Source organism: Hevea brasiliensis, chromosome 14 (genome assembly GCF_030052815.1).
Source record: "Hevea brasiliensis isolate MT/VB/25A 57/8 chromosome 14, ASM3005281v1, whole genome shotgun sequence".
NCBI classification, from domain to species: Eukaryota; Viridiplantae; Streptophyta; class Magnoliopsida; order Malpighiales; family Euphorbiaceae; genus Hevea; species Hevea brasiliensis.
In genome coordinates this window covers 386,181-406,463 of record NC_079506.1, presented here as the reverse complement: position 1 = coordinate 406,463, position 20,283 = coordinate 386,181, and the positions used below count along the sequence as shown (strand labels likewise).

Sequence of the window (20,283 nt, the reverse complement as noted above, 5' to 3'; positions counted from 1 at the left end):
AAAAGAGACTTTGTCTGGGTCTCCATAAAAATAAAATAGAATAAAAAAAAATTTCTACATGTAAGATAATATAATTAAATAGATATTAAATTAATATTATACATGACAAGACAGGATAGAGTACTCTGGCACCGAATGTGGCACACCTTGCTCGACTATACTGTAGACGAGTGAGGGGTGTTACAATCTTGGACCCAATTTGTGGAATTGTTCGTCAACAGGTTTGTGCCAGAAAGCTTCAGAGACCAAAAGCAGTGGGCCTTTGAGGCCTTAAGGCAGAATGAAAGATCCGTAGATGAATATGCTACAGAATTTTTAAAACTGAGTAGGTATGCCCCCACAACAGTGGCTACAAAAAGTATGAAGGTAAAGAGGTTCCTAAAGGGACTGGACAGGAAGTATGCAAACCTGGCCATGATGTCTGATCAGTCTTTTGATGTGGTAGTTGATCTAGCCCGACAGATTGAAATTAGCTATATAGGAGATGACAGAGGAAGGGCAAAGAAGAATAAAGCAGAGGGTTCTTCAGGTGTTCTCCACATGAGTCCTACGGATAGTGGCGGCCAAAGTCATTACAGAGGAAGAATTAGAAACAACAAGAAGGGTGGTTTTAAACACAGATCTCGAGGTTTCAGACCAGGATATGGATCCAGCAGTGGTCACAGTACGGGTTATAGCAGTTCTAGGTCTAGTTCAGGATCCTCCTTGGCACCCTGTACGTAGTGTGGAAGAGGACATTCAGGACCTTGTATGATGGGTTCAGGAGTATGTTTTCGGTGTGGCCAGCAGGGTCACTTTGCTAGAGAATGTCCCATGTTTAGCGAGCCACAGATGGGGTCATAGGTTTCTGTTGCAAATGTTCCTCGTCAATTGTATCCTAGTGCTTCCAGCATGGCGGGCAGTCAGTTCAGTGGCCAACAGGGCCGAGGACAAAGAGGACGTGGATTTGGAGGCAGGTCAGGAGGTAGAAGTCAATTTCAGGGTTCTGCAATGCTGGGTAAGGGTCAAGCTCGAGTTTTCACCTTGACCCACGAGGATGCTTAGGCTTCCAATGTAGTTGTGGCAGATATTCTTCTAGTCTGTTCCTATGAGGCTCATGTTTTGATAGATCCGGGTGCTATGCACTCATTTGTCTCCCCAGTTTTTGCCGTGGATTGGGCAGGAACCCTACAACTTTAGAATGCCCCTTGTCTGTAGCTACCCCTCTTAGTGATAACATAGATGTAGATATGGTTTTTTCGGGTAGCCCAGTGGTAATGGATGGAAGGATCCTCCCAGTAGACTTGGTTCCTCTATCAGTAATGGATTTCGATGTAATTTTAGGAATGGATTGGCTGGCAACTCATTATGCCACTTTAGACTGCAGGAATAAAAGGGTGTACTTTCATATACCTGATGTGGAAGAGTTTAGCTTTGATGGTGACAGGAGCGTGGCTCCATATAACTTGGTGTCAGTAATTAGTGCTAGAAAGATGTTGAGTCAGGGGTATTTGGCATTAGTGAGAGATACATCTGTAGAAGGTGTTGACATTGAGAATGTTCCTATTGTCAGAGAATTTATGGATGTCTTCCCTGAGGAGCTTCCAAGGTTACCACTAGGAAGGAAAATAGAGTTCTGCATTGACATGATGCCGGGTACAAACCCCATGTCAATGCCGCCTTACTGGATGGTCCCAGCAGAATTGAAGGAACTGAAGGAGCAACTACAAGAGCTTCTAGACAAGGATTTTATCCATCCAAGTACCTCCCCCTGGGGCGCTCCTGTTCTATTTGTGAGAAAGAAAGATGGGTTCTTAAGGTTATGTATTGATTATAGACAGCTGAACAAGGTGACTGTGAAGAACAAGTATCTACTTCCTCGGATCGATGATCTGTTTGATCAGCTCCAAGGGGCTAGATTCTTTTCCAAAATAGATCTACGGTCAGGCTACCATCAGTTGAGAATCAGTAATGAGGATGTACCAAAGACAGCATTCAGGACTAGATATGGCCATTATGAGTTCCTTGTGATGTCGTTTGGACTCACCAATGCACCAGCGGCCTTCATGGACTTGATGAATAGGGTGTTCAAGCCGTTCCTAGACCGTTTTGTCATCATATTCATAGATGATATTTTGGTATACTCTCGGACCGAGGAAGAACATGTATGGCATTTGAGGATGGTGTTGCAGACTTTGAGGGAGCACCAGCTATATGCCAAATTTTCAAAATATGAATTTTGGCTAGAAAACATCTCATTCTTGGAACACATGGTTTCTAGTGAAGGCATTCAAGTAGATCTCAAGAAAATTGAGGCGGTAACTGATTGGCTTAGGCCTACAACAGTTACTGACGTGAGAAGTTTTCTGGGCCTAATTGGCTACTATAGACGTTTTGTACAGAATTTCTCTAAGATAGCAACTCCCCTAACTAAGTTAACTCGGAAGAATGTTTCGTTCATTTAGACAGATGATTGTGAGGAGAGCTTCCAGAAGCTTAAGGAATGTCTAACTACAGCCCCTGTGTTGACATTACCGATGAGTGGTGAAGGATATACTGTGTACTGTGATGCCTCCAGAGTTAGCTTAGGGTGTGTTTTGATGCAGCATGGGAAAGTAGTGGCTTATGCTTCAAGGCAGCTAAAGAGGCATGAGCAGAACTACCCCACCTATAATTTGAAAATGGCGGCTTTATTCTTTGCACTAAAGATCTGGAGACACTACCTATATGGTGAAGTATGCGAGATATGCACCGACCACAAGAGTTTGAAGTACATCTTTCAATAGAAGGATTTAAACTTAAGGCAGAGGAGATGGATAGAGCTTCTGAAGGACTATGATTGTACCATCCAGTATCATCCTGGGAAGGCCAATGTAGTAGCAGATGCTCTAAGCAGAAAATCTTCTGGTAGCTTAGCGCACATATCAGCGGAGAGGAGACTGTTGATTTAGGAAATACAAGAGTTGATGGATCAAAGTCTGATATTGGATATTTCAAATGAGGGGGTATTATTGGCCCATTTTTTAGTAAGACTAAACCTGCGAGACAGAATCAGAGTTTTCCAGCACAGGGACCCACAATTGATGAAGATTATAGAAAGAGTACAACAGGGTGAAGGTTGTGAATTTGGATTTGCCAATGATGGCACTCTTATGCAAGGTTCCAGGATATGTGTGCCCGACGTGAACAAACTCAGGAATGAAATCATGCAAGAGGCACACTATACACCCTACAGTGTCCACCCAGGCTCCACCAAGATGTACCATGATGTGAAAGATAGCTATTGGTGGAATGGCATGAAGAGGGACATAACAAACTTTATGTCCAAGTGCTTGACTTGTCAGAAAGTGAATTTTGAACACCAGAGGCAGTCAGGGAAGCTGCAAGAGCTCCCTATCCCGGAATGAAAGTGGGAAATGATCACGATGGATTCTGACTAAATCAGCCCATTTCTTGCCTGTGCGAACCACATATTCTGTTGCACAATACACCAAGCTCTATATTCGAGAAATAGTCAGATTGCATGGAGTTCCTGCGTCCATTATTTCTGACAGAGAGCCCCAGCTCACTTCTCAGTCCATTATTTCTGACGGGTAGTCTGAAAGGACAATTCAGACACTGGAGGATATGCTTCATATGTGTGTCCTGGATTTCGGAGGTCAATGGGATGATCAGCTACCCTTGGTAGAGTTTGCCTACAACAACAGTTATCATTCCAGTATCGGGATGGCACCCTATGAGGCGTTGTATGGTAGAAAGTGTAGGTCTTCTCTGTGTTGGACGAAAATGGGAGAAGCAAAGGTGCATGATGTAGACCTAGTGCAATACACTTCTGAGATGGTTCCTTTAATCAGGGAACGATTGAAAATGGCTTTCAACAGGCAGAAGAGTTATGCAGATCCCAGACGGAGGGATGTAGAGTTTGCAGTAGGCGATTACGTATTCCTGAAGGTTTTTTCGATGAAGGGAGTTATGAGATTTGGAAAGAAGGTCAAGTTGGCACCTCGGTATATCGGACCTTTTGAGGTTACTGATAGAGTCGGAGCAGTTGCTGATGCATACATTTTGCATAGTCATTTAGGTCTAATTTCATAGCCATTTTATTTTATTATTAGTTATTTTTAGCTAATTTAATTAGTTATTTAGTTAGTTTTTCATAATTATCAATTTTAGATTAATTTGTAATTTTTACTTTGTTTTGTAGGAAAAATGGTGTTTTTGAAGGACTGAAGAGAAATTTTGCCATTGAGGAGTAACTTCTACAGCCAAAGATGTCAAAAACCAGTTTTCAAGCTGAAATATGCATTGACCAAATTGTGCATAACTTGTCGCATAAGCTATGCGGATCTGCATAAGGAGAAAAATTACTGTTCCAATACCTGCCGAAATATGCATAAGGAGACTGCATAGCTTATGCACATTCACGCCTCCCTTATGCACTTTCACGGAATTGTGCATAACCTATGCACCAAGTCATGCAGTTTCGCATAAGTGAACCGAGAAACAGTAAAAGCGCATAAGGGACTGCATGACTTATGCAGTCCACTTATGCACTCCCACAAAGAGTTCATTAATGAGCTGGCAGAAGATTCCCTCAGAAAATCTCTCCTCAAACACACTATTTTAAGGCTCCATGTCAGAAAAATACTATAAATAGCCTCATTTCCCATTTTAGAGAAGGGGGGGAAGAAAGAAAGGAAGGAAAGGAGCAGGAGCAAGGGCAGCTGAAGAGTCACATTTAGTTTTCCACACCATTTCCAACCAGATTTGGGATTTCTTTCTCTTCTTACCTTTTCCTACATTTCTAGTGTTGAGTTTTTTATTTCTTAGCTTAGATTAGAGCTTTATTTCCATTTAAATTCAGAATATCTTGTAGACATTATGGGTAGTGAGTAGTTTCATTTTGATTCTGGAGCAAGGGATGTAATATTTAGTTATTTTTGTGGATTTGAACTGGGTTAGTCCCAATTTAATGAATTTATGAGGTTTAATCCATTTCTTGTGTGCTTATTCACATGCTTAATGAAGGGCCCCATTAAGTTATGTTCTTAATCCTTGGTTGAAGCAGAAAGGAGAAAACCAAGTGATAGTTAATCAAGAAATTGGACTTAATTAACTTAGATCTAGAAATAGACTAAGGGTTAAGAGGGTTTTAATAGATTGATTAAAGAACCTAATGGGTCTTGGTTAATTTTAACTCCACGAAAGTAGGATTAAGTTAATTAAGGCACTCTTTGTCTCACTCGAAAGAGTTTTCAAAGGATTTTAGAATTAATCTCCTTTAAACCCATAAATTTCATGGATTGGGCTAGCTAGGAAAAATCCCAAAATGACTTAAATATGAACCCTTAACTCCAGAATCGTCTTTCATCAATTATTGCTTGGAATTTTACTTTTGAGTGTTTAGCTTAATCTCATTTTATTAATTTTCATTATTATCAATTTCTTTATTTTGCGAATTATTAAATTAGTCATTGTTTGAATTTAGTTTTGCATTTTCATATCTTCTGCTTCAAATTCCTAAATTTCTTTTATTAATTTGATTAAAATACAATTTTAACATATTTTATTTTACATCAAAAATTCAATCATTAACACAACTCCTCGTGGGAACGATATCTTTTTCTATACTACTTGAATGACCCGTGCACTTGCGGTTGGGACACATCAAGTTTTTGGCGCCGTTGCCGGGGAGTTGTTTGTTTAAGATTGAATTCTTGATTATTTTAGTTGTTTATAGTTTTATCTTTGTTATCTTTTCATTTTGTGTTTGTTTGTTTTTTTTAGGTACTCTTAATCTTTTATGAGAAGAGCTAGAAGCACAAGTGACACATCCTTATTATTTAATCCTGAAATTGAGAAGTTTTGTAGAGACAACAAGAAAGAAACTAGAAGAAGAAAAGAAGCATTGAGAGCAGCTGAAATTGAAACAGAAATGGCTGAAGAAAGAGTTGGAATCAGTGGTGATAATGGTGAAAATGATCGAAACAATGAAAATGCAGCTCATGGTGAAGAAGTTGTAAATGCTAATGTGCCTAAGGGAAGTATGATGGATCACGCATTTCCTCATTTTGATGATTTAAGAGAGAGTATAGCAAGACCAAGAATTGATGCAAATAGTTATAAGATGGATTTTGGAGTACTACAAATGATTCAGAATTCTCAATTCGGAGGTCATCCTTCAGAAAATCCTCATACTCATCTTAAGAAGTTTGTTATGATCTGTGACATGCAAAAGCAACCAGAGTATCTCGATGATGCAGAAGGCTAAAATTGTTTCCATTCTCTTTGAAAGATAGAGCATTGGATTGGCTTGATTCTTTACCTCACAACTCAATTACAAATTGGGAGCAGCTCACTGATGCATTTCTTGCCCAATACTTTCCACCTGGAAAAACTCAAGAGTTGAGGAATCAAATGATTGCTTTTAGACCAAGAGAAGATGAGACTCTTTATGAGTCATGGATGAGATGGAAGGAGTTGGAGAGACAATGTCCACATCATGCCATTCCTAAATGGATGATAAACCAGAATTTTTACACAAATGTCACTCCTGCTATCAGAGGAATCATTAATGCTCAAACTGGAGGGGAATTCATCATTAAGCATGAAGATGAAGCTTATGAGTTATTAGAGAAAATAGCAAAGAACAGTCATCTATGGAGTAGTCCAAAAGGGTCAACTCCAACTCAAAAAAGGCAAGTTGCTGGAATGTATGAGCTTGATCCATTCAACATGATCAATGCCAAATTTGATGCACTCACTAATGTCCTTGCTAAGAAAATGGAGGATTTAAGTATGCTAGTCAGTTCATCATCATGTTCTGGAAGTTCTCAACAAGTTACTTATGCAGAAGGAACAATGAGCTGTGGAGTAGATTATCCTTCATATGCTTGGAGGAATCATCCCAATTTTTCATGGGAGAATCAGCAAAATCAAGCTTCAACTCAGAACTTTCCATCACAACAACAAGAGCATCAATACCAACAACCTAGGCAACCACCACCTAGTTTTCAGCAAAAGAATGCAAATACTGCACCTTTACCAAGACAGCAAGAACAAAGTTCCACCACAGAGGCTTTATTACAACAAATTCTTGCTAATCAAATTAAGCGTGATGAAGAGTTGAGAGAGATGAAAGCAAGGCTGGAACAAATGCAAACACACAATAGGATGCTGGAAAATCAGATTGCACAACAAGCATGCTCATCAAGTACCAATTCTATGGGGAAACTTCCTAGTCAAACAGAAAATCCAAGGGAGCAATGTCATGCCATCACACTGAGGAGTGGTAAAATAGTGCATAATGAGAAGAGTGAAAAAGTTGAAAAGAGAGAAAATGAGGAAGATTTTGAGGGAGATGAAAAACAAAAGAGTTGAAAAGGTATTGCAAGAAAAGGTAATGAGGAGGTTTGAGAGAATGAAGAGAAATATATACCTCCAGCCTTACAAGCCACAGCTTCCCTTTCTACAGAGATTTTAAAAAGCCAAGCTTGATAAGCAATTTGGGAAGTTCTTAGAGGTTTTGAAGAAGCTATATATAAATGTGCCTTTTATTGATGCTCTTTCCCAAATGCCTTCTTATACTAAGTTTCTAAAAGAAATTCTCTCAAATAAGAGGAGACTTAAAGATGATGAGACTGTAGCCTTAACTGAGGAATGCAGTGCTATCCTCCAAAGGAAACTTCCTCCAAAGCTCAAGGATCCAGGGAGTTTTTCAATTCCATGCCACATTGGGGAATCATGTTCTATAAAAGCTTTATGTGATTTAGGGGCTAGTGTAAGCCTTATGCCCCTCTCCATCTATGAGAAGCTCAACATGGGAGATCTTAAGCCAACCCACATTTCTCTTCAGTTAGCCGATAGATCAATTAAGTATCCTAAAGGAGTTTTGGAGAATGTGCCTCTGAAGGTTGGGAAGTTCTATATACCTGTTGACTTTGTCATCTTGGACATGGAAGAGGATTCTAATATCCCAATCATTTTGGGGAGGCCTTTCCTAGCTACAGCTGGTGCTTTGATTGACGTGAAAGGTGAAAAGCTTACTCTCAGAGTCGGAGAGGATCATTTAGTCTTCAACATTGGCAATGATAAGAAGAAGCAACATGAAGATGTAGACTCTTGTTTGAGAATTGATATAGTTGATGAGTTAGTAAAAGAGCACTTTAGAAAGAGCTATCCGAAGGCTTCTCTTGAAAGTTGTCTTATCCATGAAGGAGTATCAATGATGAAAATCCAAAAGATGCTGAATTTGCACAACATTTAAAGGGTAATCCATCTTGTCCTATGGCACCAATCTTTCAAGTTGAGCAAGTGGAGAAAAGTGAAGTAAAACAACCATCTCTCAAAGAAAAAGATGCACCAAAGGTTGTCAAGAAAGAAATGGTCGGATTTTTAGACAAAGCAACAAGGATCTTCTCATGTGATGGAAAGAAAATGAAGTATAGATTCATTGAAGCACCTATTGGAAATAGAGGCAATAAATTCCAATTTAAGCCACCATGAAAAATTAAAAGAGTCCACTAAGGACTATAAATTAGCGCTCTTGGGAGTAATCCCAATTACTTTTATTTTACTTTTTATGATTTACTTTTACTTTCATTGCTTTTGTTTTTATCTTGAATCTCCCCAAATTCAATTTTTGACATTGTTGAATTTTATCCCTTGTAGATGTATTTCAATGGAGGAAGGTTGGTGAACTGCTGGGGAGTGATTCTTAACTTGAAAATTTTGTCCTTCAAACTCTCCAAAATCGATTGGTTTCTTTGCATAACCTGTCAGGCAGGAGCTACTGGTTTATGCAGAGCAAAATGACATTCTGCAGCAAAGAGGGTGTCTGCAGTAGATGGCTTATGTTCTTGGTGAGGTTGGGTGTGTAACTTTTAAGTAAATGTGCTTTTAATGTTAATATGGTGGTAAGTGAGCCATTTTTGCAGTTATGAGCTTATTTGGGTTGTGGGATTTAAGGTGGACAATATTGCATTTTTCTTGGCATGACTTGGGGAGTTCATCATTTGTGAATAGATACAACTTTATGCAGATTTTATTGAGTTTTAATGTGCTAAATGTTGATTTGCAGATTTTGAGTCAAAATGGCATGGGTCACAAATGCCTTTTATGCAGGATCCATCTTCTACAAGCTTGTGTGATGCATTTTTGATGAACTTTGTATATATTGATGTATTTTTGGTGAAAATTTCTCATGGTTTATGCTTCATGGAATTATATTTCTTCATTCTAGGGTATTTTTCACACTTGCAAATCATGTTCCATTGCAATCTTAATCTTGTTGAATTGTGCATAAGCAACTGCATAGCTTATGCAATCCTGTATAACCACAATTCTTGTCATTTTCATTCATATTGCAAAGTGCATGAGAAGAGTGCATAGCTTATGCAACTCTGCATAGCCTAATTTTGTCAAATTTCATATTTTTCGAAACCTGCATAAGCAGAGTGCATGACTTATGCACATTTGCATAACTTCAAATTCTTCATTTTCTCTTTCTGCCGAAGTCTGCATAAGGAGGGTGCATGACTTATGCACTTCTGCATAACCAGAAACTCCAAAAATCAAAACCTGCCGAGGGGTGCATAAGCAGAGTGCATAACTTATGCACTTCCGCATGACCAAAAACTCTGATTTTCTCTCTCTGCCGAGACCTGCATAAGGAGAGTGTCATTGATTTTCTCTCTCTGCCGAGACCTGCATAAGGAGAGTGCATGACTTATGCACTTCCGCATAACTGAAAACTCTGAAACCCAAAACCTGCTGAGAGGTGCATAAGCAGAGTGCATGACTTATGCACTTCTGCATAACCACAAACCCAAAATTCCAAAACCCACCGAGGAGTGCATAAGCAGAGTGCATAGCTTATGCACAACTGCATGACCACCAACCCAAAATCTCAAAACTTGCCGAGAGGTGCATAAGCAGAGTGCATAGCTTATGCACAACTGCATGACCACATTTTCCAAACACCAAAACCTGCCGAGACCTGCATAAGGAGGGTGCATAGCTTATGCACTTCTGCATGACCACCAACCCCAAAACTTAAAACCCACCGAAAAGTGCATAAGCAGAGTGCATAGCTTATGCACTTCCGCATGACCACTCTCCCTGAAGGTCAAAACTTGCCGAACAGTGCATAAGGACAGTGCATGACTTATGCACTTTTGCATGAGCTACTTCTCTGAAGTCCAAAACAAGCCGAAACTTGCATAAGTTAGTGCATAAGCTATGCACTCCTGCATAATCAGTTTTTCACACCTTTTTATCACCCACCTAAACATGCATAAGAGAGTGCATAGGTTATGCACAACTCACTTTTCACTTATGCAGTTTTTACACAAACCCTGTTCAAATCAAATTTCTTATGCAGAACTGCACAGGCTGTAATCCCCTTATGCAAATGTCCTGCATAGCCTGTGCAGCCCTTATAGCCACTCATGCAGAACCGCACGGCTTATGCACCCTACTTATGCACCTGATCTGGACAGCACTTTATTCTGCATAACCTGTGCAGCTTCTTATGCATTCCCATTATCTCTTGAATTCTCATCTGCTCTATACCAGGTAACCTTTTCTTTTTGCTCTTAACATTTCACAATTCCTGGTAATTACTATTTGCTTTAAGTTTTGATAATGCATTGCTTGAGACATTGAGGACAATGTCCAATTTTGAGTTTAGGGGTGCACATTTTGATTTTTGCTTTAGTTTTCACATTTTGAGTATAAGAGCATCTCATCCCATTCCATTTACATATATTGTAAATATTTTACATATACATCCATACATACATATACATTACACATTTACACACACATTATACACCACTTAGAATTATACACATTGCACACAAATAGACAAATAGATTTCCTCCATTTAGTTAATGCATTACTCATTTTTAGGAATCATGCATCATGCATTAAAATTTTTTGCCAAATCCCTTGAGTATTGAAAAGCTGCCTATGAGAGTGATTTGACTCACCCTTTAGTTGGGTTTGTGGATTGAAAGTTTCCTAAGAGGTGCAAGGTTTTGAAGTGTCTATCCCTTGCCTATATCTTCTTAGCCAAAAAGCCACCCAACTAGTCATTTGGAGATGGAAGTATTTAGAGGGAGTTATTGGATATAAGGTAGTCAAATGATGTCTCACCAATCCTAGAACAAATTTTTTAAACCTTTCAAGGCGAAATACCAGCTTGTACTTGAAAAGAGAGATGATTAGGCATTCTTTGATTTAAACCTCCTCATTTTAAACCTTTGGCCCTTTTCCTAATTAAAATTGACCCTTGCAAACCCCTTTGAGCCTTTTTGTCCCTAATTTTTCTTGAAACCCTTATTACTACCTAGCCAATGAACCAAACACTCCAACCCTTTTCATGAGAATAATTATTCATAATATTAGGTACATAAAAAATAAAAAAAAAGAAAAAAAAATACAATAAAAGGGAGAAGAAATGCTTGTCACCTTGTAAAAGTGCTAGTATATGTGCTTTTCACCATTGTCATTCAAAATGAAAGAAATCCACCCAAAGTATTAAAAGAAATGAGTTTGGGGGTGGCAATTTTAGGGACAATCATCAAAAGAAAATGCAAAATACAAGTTAAAGTATCAAAATGTCCCTCCATTTTTATGTGTTTTGTAAACTATGCTAGCACTTGACAATCCTCATTGTGTATTTCTCTCTCCCATATATAAAAAAAAAAAGAGAAAAAGAAAAATATATATAATAAAGTGTACCTTATGTTTCAAAATTGAAAATATTCTCATGCTTTGAATCCTTTTTACCCATCTTTCTTCTTAGCCTCATTTTGAACCCCATGGCCCCATTACATCCCTAAAAAGACCTTTGATCTCTTGATAGTACTAGCTACATTAGTGGAGATAGGAGTAGGGAATTTGCCTATGGGATTGGAAAATTATCCATTCATTCATTTAATTCCATCACTCTATATAGAGGCACTTTGGTTATTGATTGTCCTAGAATTCCTTTTGAGCATGACTCTCTCTTTTGATTGGTTGGTTTGGGGATTTTGAACGATAATTGACTTGATGGCTAAGCGGTGAAAGCTTGGATAAGCATTAGATTCTTTGCATTTTAAAGGATGGGTATATGGATTGCTGGTATGGCTGAAGGTGTGTTAAGTTACTTTAATAGGTGATTTTCATAGCTCTTTGGATAAGGCACCCCTAAAAATTTTGCATCATATTTTAAAGTTTGCTTGAGGACAAGCAAAAGCTTGAGTTTGGGGGTATTTGATGCATACATTTTGCATAGTCATTTAGGTCTAATTTCATAGCCATTTTATTTTATTATTAGTTATTTTTAGCTAATTTCATTAGTTATTTAGTTAGTTTTTCATAATTGTCAATTTTAGATTAATTTGTAATTTTTACTTTGTTTTGTAGGAAAAATGGTGTTTTTGAAGGACTGAAGAGAAATTTTGCCATTGAGGAGTAACTTCTACAGCCAAAGATGTCAAAAACAAGTTTTCAAGCTGAAATATGCATTGACCAAATTGTGCATAACTTGTCGCATAAGCTATGCGGATCTGCATAAGGAGAAAAATCACTGTTCCAATACCTGCCGAAATGTGCATAAGGAGACTGCATAGCTTATGCACATTCACGCCTCCCTTATGCACTTTCACGGAATTGTGCATAACCTATGCACCAAGTCATGCAGTTTCGCATAAGTGAACCAGAACTAGTAATCGCATAAGGGATCATGACTTATGCAGTCCACTTATGCACTCCCACAAAGAGTTCATTAATGAGCTGGCAGAAGATTCCCTCCTCAAACACACTATTTTAGGGCTCCATGTCAGAAAAATACTATAAATAGCCTCATTTCCCATTTTAGAGAAGGGGGGGAAGAAAGAAAGGAAGGAAAGGAGCAGGAGCAAGGGCAGCTGAAGAGTCACATTTAGTTTTCCACACCATTTCCAACCAGATTTGGGATTTCTTTCTCTTCTTACCTTTTCCTACATTTCTAGTGTTGAGTTTTTTATTTCTTAGCTTAGATTAGAGCTTTATTTCCATTTAAATTCAGAATATCTTGTAGACATTATGGGTAGTGAGTAGTTTCATTTTGATTCTGGAGTAAGGGATGTAATATTTAGTTATTTTTGTGGATTTGAACTGGGTTAGTCCCAATTTAATGAATTTATGAGGTTTAATCCATTTCTTGTGTGCTTATTCACATGCTTAATGAAGGGCCCCATTAAGTTATGTTCTTAATCCTTGGTTGAAGCACCGAAAGGAGAAAACCAAGTGATAGTTAATCAAGAAATTGGACTTAATTAACTTAGATCTAGAAATAGACTAAGAGTTAAGAGGGTTTTAATAGATTGATTAAAGAACCTAATGGGTCTTGGTTAATTTTAACTCCACGAAAGTAGGATTAAGTTAATTAAGGCACTCTTTGTCTCACTCGAAAGAGTTTTCAAAGGATTTTAGAATTAATCTCCTTTAAACCCATAAATTTCATGGATTGGGCTAGCTAGGAAAAATCCCAAAATGACTTAAATATGAACCCTTAACTCCAGAATCGTCTTTCATCAATTATTGCTTGGAATTTTACTTTTGAGTGTTTAGCTTAATCTCATTTTATTAATTTTCATTATTATCAATTTCTTTATTTTGCGAATTATTAAATTAGTCATTGTTTGAATTTAGTTTTGCATTTTCATATCTTCTGCTTCAAATTCCTAAATTTCTTTTATTAATTTGATTAAAATACAATTTTAACATATTTTATTTTACATCAAAAATTCAATCATTAACACAACTCCTCGTGGGAATGATATCTTTTTCTATACTACTTGAATGACCCGTGCACTTGCGGTTGGGACACATCAGTTGCCTATCGGTTGGAGTTACTACCCAACTTTTCTCATGTTCATCCTGTATTTCACATCTCCATGCTCAGGAAATACATACTCGATCATTCTCATGTGCTACATCTGGATACAATAAAGCTGAAAGAAAACTTGACATTTGAGGAGCAGCCAGTAGTCATAGTGGACTACAAAGTGAGGCAACTAAGATCAAAATAGATCCCTATGATTAAGGTTTTGTGGAGGAGCCAGTCAGTAGAAGAATGCACCTAGAAGTCAGAGCGAGATATGTGTAGCAAGTACCCTTATTTGCTCAATGTGTAACTCTGTTCTTTTATTCTGCCTTGTGTAAAAAAAAAAAAAAATTCGAGGACGAATTTTCTGTAAGGGGGGAAGAATGTAACAACCCGATATTTTTTTATTTAATATATATATATATATATATATATATATATATATATATTTTATATTTTTATAATAATTTAAACTATTTTATTTAAGATACTAAATTAGTATTTTCATAATGATTATAATCAAATAAAATGAAACAATAATTAAGTTTCTTTAGGGTATATTTAACTTCATTACTGAAGTCTTATTAAATTTAATTATAATAAAAGAATCGTTGGACTTGATTGAAAAACATTAAAAAGTTTAAGGACTGGTTATGTAATTAAAAGAAAGAAAAGGAAAATAATAAAGAAAAGAGCACACTGATGGGACGTTCAGCAAAGGGAAAAGGAAAATAATAATAATAATAATAATATAAGTAAAAGTTATATATATATATATATATATATATATATATATATATATATAAGTTGAAAGGACCTCTCTGCAGCGGGATTTGAAAGAAAATAAAAAATTTTGAAACATTGAACAGACCCCCTTCCATTTTTCCCGTCTCTCCTTCTCTCCCTTTCTTTTTATATTTTCTTTCTTCTTTTGCTCTGGCCAATGACTAGCCCATTGCCGAATGGCAAAGACCAAATGTCCAACATGCTCCGACGACCATGGGAAGCCAAAAACCAGTGGAGTTAGGCAGTGGCAGTAGTGGTTTTTGAGAAGAGAGAGAAAATAGTGGCAACAGCTTTTCGACTGATTTTTCGATGATTCGACCGTTGGATCAACTATCTGAGACCATCGTTAGACTCAGGACAATGAAATCTTCGAGATAGGACCGGCCCCACTCCGATCTGACACCGTTTGAAAAAGGCGATCATCAGACAGTCCAAATCGCTTGGTGAGAATTTTGAGCTTTTTTTATTTTCAAAAATTAAAAATAATTTCATGATAATTATTAACAATTTTTGGGCATAATTTTGGTTTGATCAGATCGAAGATAGCTGATCAGCGCTAGGATCACATTTTCTGCCAAATTCGGCTGTCCGGCGGTCTATATCAGAACGTGGTCGATATTATAGTCAATCCTAGCATTTTCAGACGTCACAGACACGTCCCCAGGATCGGAATTAGCATAGGTAAACCCGAACCCTACTTTTTCTTAATTATCTTGTGCTTGATTTCGATTAAAAATCTATAAAATATTCGTGGTAGGTGAGAAAATTATAATTTCTTTTGCACTAGCTTAATAATATTGCTAAGGACCGTGAGGCAAAATTTTAGAATTTTTAGAGCTCATTTTGGTAGTTTTTGCAAAAGGGTTAGTAATAGGGACTAAACTATAATTTTTCAAATTGTGATGGTTGACTGTTTGGATGGGCCTAGGAGGGGCCATGTGATGTGATTGAGTTGTGATTGTGTGATTTGTGGATATAGAAGTGTATTTTGAATCCTTTTGCAGGTTGGGTAGGTCCTAGGTATTAGGGAGACTCTGCTGGATTTTTGACACGACTTAGGGCGTCTTTGGTCCTTTCTAAACTTGTATTGAGTCAAATATATTAAACAATTGCAATGAAATTGTCAGGTGAGCAGGGACAGCCTTCCTCCTCCGCCCAGTCGCCGCAGTGACCTCAGTTCAAGTTTGTGAGTAAAATATTAATTTTAATTATAATTTTAATATTATTATATATTCAGACATGCTCATGCATCACTTATAAATATGTATCTATATAGTTAAACACTAGGCACATTTTATATTACATTCTTAATTGATGAAGTGCCATGGATGTTGTTTATAGTAATTTGGAGCAGTGTGTGTGCGTTGGCGTGTGTGTGGTGTGTGGTATTGGATATGGATAGGACAGGTAGACGCAACTTGAGAGACACTCGCTGGGACTTGGTCCTTTATGGATAAGTCGGAGTAGGCACGGTTCGAGATGATCTCGCTGGCCCCCGCATTTTTTTTATCAAGCGAAAGTCCGGCTTGAGAGACACTCACTGGCAGAGGTTGGATTAAGAGAGCTGTATAGGGGATCAGCTTCCATATATGTACTGTTTGAACATTATTGGGTGTGTGAGTGCTCCAAATTGCCTTTTTGCTGTTATGATGTGATGTGTATGAAAATTTCGATAGTGTTGTATTCCACTCCTTAGGATGCATTAGCTCTAGGTCACTATAGAAATTGTAGTTAAAATTGGTATTTTACTCTCTGAGTCGAACGCTCACTTCTGTTCACTTTATTTTTCTAGGCTATAGGAGGATTACTTGTTGTGACTAACCTACTCCTCTTCTTCGTAGGTTAATTAGTAATATCTAATGTATTTTGTACAATTTAGCTAAAATTTTAGACTCCACGTGTGTTAGGAGTATTTTAATCAATTTGGGACTGTAATATAATATTATGTTGAATTTGTAAGAACATTAAATGCATGTATGTGTGAGTATGATTGGATTTGATGAGAGCTCCCATTTGATTTATGACATGATGAGTATGTGGAGGGTGAGCTGAGCTCCCCAAATTATCATATATTGTGTTTACAGGTCGAGCGAGTCAAAAACTCTCCGTTGTATGGTCCATATTATGGCCAGACTCTGTCTGGTTGAATTCTTAAAATTGGGCTTAAAATGGGCCTTAGGATTGGGTTAAGGAATAGTTAAGCTTACTATGAGTCTCGGAGGTTTTAGGCTGGCCCAGATCCTAGTGCCGGTCCGGCCCATAAGTTGGGTCGTGACATTTTAACCCTATCTGATTATCTTTTCCCAGATTTTAATTCTTAACTTGCTGGTAATGTTTACAAGGCCACAACCAGCTGGTGATAGCTAAGAGTGTAACTGAGATTGCCTTGAATAAAGCTCATGGAAGCTGTCTCTTTCATACCTCAACAGTGGAGCTCATTGAGAGGTCTATTTTCCGCCACACTTATATGTGTATAATTATATATCCTTCTTTGCTAACCCTTCAAGACACTTGCTATCTCCTTTGATGACTTTTTGCAGACACTACAGTCACTACCTATTTTCTCTACAAAATGATGGAGAAATTTTCCAAGAAAAAATATATGAAGGAAAATAAAAAGGGAAAAAATATTTCCTTTCCTTTCCTTTCTTTGATTTGTCTGTATCCATTGAATACAAGGATAATGTGTTCCCCATTTATATTCTTTTGTTTGTGTAGTGAGAAAAATTGTTGAATCAGACAATTTTTAAATATATGTAGACCTACCCTATAATTGTTAGAATTTCTATTTTCTTTTTTATTAAACTTTTATTTTTTTTAATTATATGCATATTTTATTCATTAAGGGAAAAGTAAAAAGATTAAGCAATGGAAAAAAAAATAACAAATAAGTCCTAAAAATAACTACCAAATGTGGGAGAAGAGTTAGTAGCTTACAAGAATGCAAACTTTAAAGTAAGGTAAAGAAAATCTAGGGTAAAGGTAAGTTATTAATTTTTTTTAATTTATTAATTTGATTAATTTAAAAGTGAAGGTTTTAAAATTTTCAAAAATCTTAATGTTCTTAAAAAAAACTTTAACCTTTCTATTAAAAAAAAAAAATCTTACTTCCAAGCAAGTTGCTTAAGTGCTAGAGCTTTTTTTTTTTTTTTTTACTTAACTAAAATTCGATTCGGGTAAATAACACCATTTTAAGATTTTTAATGCGTCAAGTGATGTTGAAGAGTTCTTTGATATTGTTCTAGAAAGAGATTTAATTTTAGTGTGTAAGCTAATCAACTCAATAAAACTTTTAACTATTAAAAAAAATAATGTGATGTACAAAACATTTTATATTTTTTAAAGAGAATTGATATATACAATCTCATTCTTATTTTATAAAGAAATTATTTTCGTGACCTTTAAATCACTTGGAGCAAACAGTAGAAAAAGAATTCCTAGGAAAGTCATTCTTTGTGTTTGAGACATTCAATTCACACCCATTTCGACCAGTAAACTGGTGTAAAAAAAAGAAAAAGAGGAAGAAGAAGAAGAAAGGAGAGAGAGAAAGAGGGAATATGCATAGAAACCCCACAGTGGTTAAAATTAGGAGTCTGACAATTTTTCAGAAGAATGACATGGAAGTGATAGTTTGCTTGACAGATATTTAGTAGACGAAAACAATTATTGCGGACCCAGATACTGACATTTTCTGGGTTGTTTATGATGGAAAATTTTGAACGGCACAGCGGTATGGACCAGTGCATTCGATAAGTCCTTTTTCACATAAAAAGCTTGCAGGGCAGCAGGGGCGAAGAGACCTGCAGACTGTTAATTAATTAATTAGTACCTGCAACTGCGACAGCCAAGAGGCTCCATTTTGTTAAATGAAAAGTGAATATATTAACGTTTCAAATGATATATAGATTGATTGATTGATTAATTAATCTATGTCTAAATTGTGAAACTAAGGCTTCTAAATACTTTTGAATTAATATTTTTTTTATTTAATTTGGATTAGAGTTGGAATTCGAAATTTCATAATCTAACAAACAATATTCATAATTCATTGATATCATGTAGTGTTGTATCAGTAGTTAATTTGCTTGTAGGATGTGAATAATATATAGGAAAGGAAATTTGTGATATTAATATAATTGTTGGTTTAATTGGAATGAAATGAGACAATATTTAATTAGTTATGAAATATCCGGGGATGGAATGTAAATTTTGGATTTTTTTTTTCTCAAGGAATCCAATTTTATATATGATATTTTAATATTTAAATAACTTAAATTTATATTGGAATGATTTCTATTTAATTATATATATAATTCTTTAAAAAAATCAATTATATTTAATAATTTTTAAATTTGTAAGAAAAAAAAATTTAAATAAATTTTCATATAATTATGTTTAACTTTTATTTATTTGAGAATAAAATAATGATTTTATTTTAAATATAAAAATTGACTAAAAAGAAGTCGATTGAATTTAAAAATGTGCTTTCATTCTCATAATTGAAAATTATTTTTTAATTATTAATTAATTAATTAATATTTATGAAATTCATTGTAATCAACTGATATTTTTTTTTTATTTTGCGAATCAATTTATGTAATCTCGCGTTAAATTTATAAGTAAAATTATACCAAGTTAATTTAGAATGAATTTATCTCCATCACCTCTTATAATCTCCTAAAATAGAATTCCCATATTCCCTATTAAATGGCATTAAGGGACCTAGCTTATGAGTCTTTTTCTTGATGTCAAATGGGTGTCACAACTATAATATAATAATTAATAACCCAGTGATAGATAACCCATCACTTTCACCATTAATCAAAGTGAGAAAATGAAAGAAAATGACCATGAAAAGTGATGTCACAGTAGCATGTGAACAGTGAGTTCCAACCATGGCATTTGGATTATATGATTTTCTCCTGTAAACATCCATTGGAGGTCCTCCACTGTCACCCTCCATCCATCCCTTGTATTTCAACTTGCCATAACTTATCTTTTGGCCTGTATTCTTGTGGGGATAATTGTTACTGCAAAAATTGTATGAGCCATATATGCATGTTAATTGATTGTTAATTAAATTCTCATTTATTATAAATTATTTATATTCAAGTTATTTTAAATTTTATATAAATAAAAATAAGTTATGAATCATTTTGAGTCAGACCAGTTTTATTAAATTAGCATATTGAATCAAAATTTATGCCATCTTTAAATATATGACTTATACAACAAAACATTTTAATTTTGATTGTCATCTCATTATATAATATAATTTTAGAATTAGAATCATTTAGTTGACTAATTCATTTAATTTTTAAATAATAATATAGAACTGATCTCAAATAAAATTAAATGTCAAAAATAATTTATATAGCTAATAATTAATTTAAGATTATATAAAATTTAATTATTGTTGTTATCGTGCTATAAATATATGGATGGAAAGCACAAAATTCAAGTTGCATAATATTCTACATTATTGCATGCTATTGCTATGCTCATGCTAACTATGTCATTATGTTACTTAGAGTCGAATTTTATTAAAGAATTTGTAAGATTATTTATCTTAAATAAATCAAATTGATGTGAAAGAGTTCATCAATAAAAATACATAGGGAGAGAATTTAATTTTGATACATAATAACCAACTAAAATAT

At 35.7% G+C, this 20,283-nt stretch overlaps 1 non-coding gene across 1 annotated transcript; it reads right to left on the bottom strand.

Moving 5' to 3' along the window:
* Positions 1 to 6,380: 6,380 nt before the first annotated feature.
* LOC131173632 (small nucleolar RNA R71) lies at positions 6,381 to 6,488 on the bottom strand. Its single transcript, XR_009143946.1, has one exon. It is a non-coding gene; the product is annotated as a small nucleolar RNA R71 (small nucleolar RNA).
* Between the last annotated feature and the right edge of the window lie 13,795 nt (positions 6,489 to 20,283).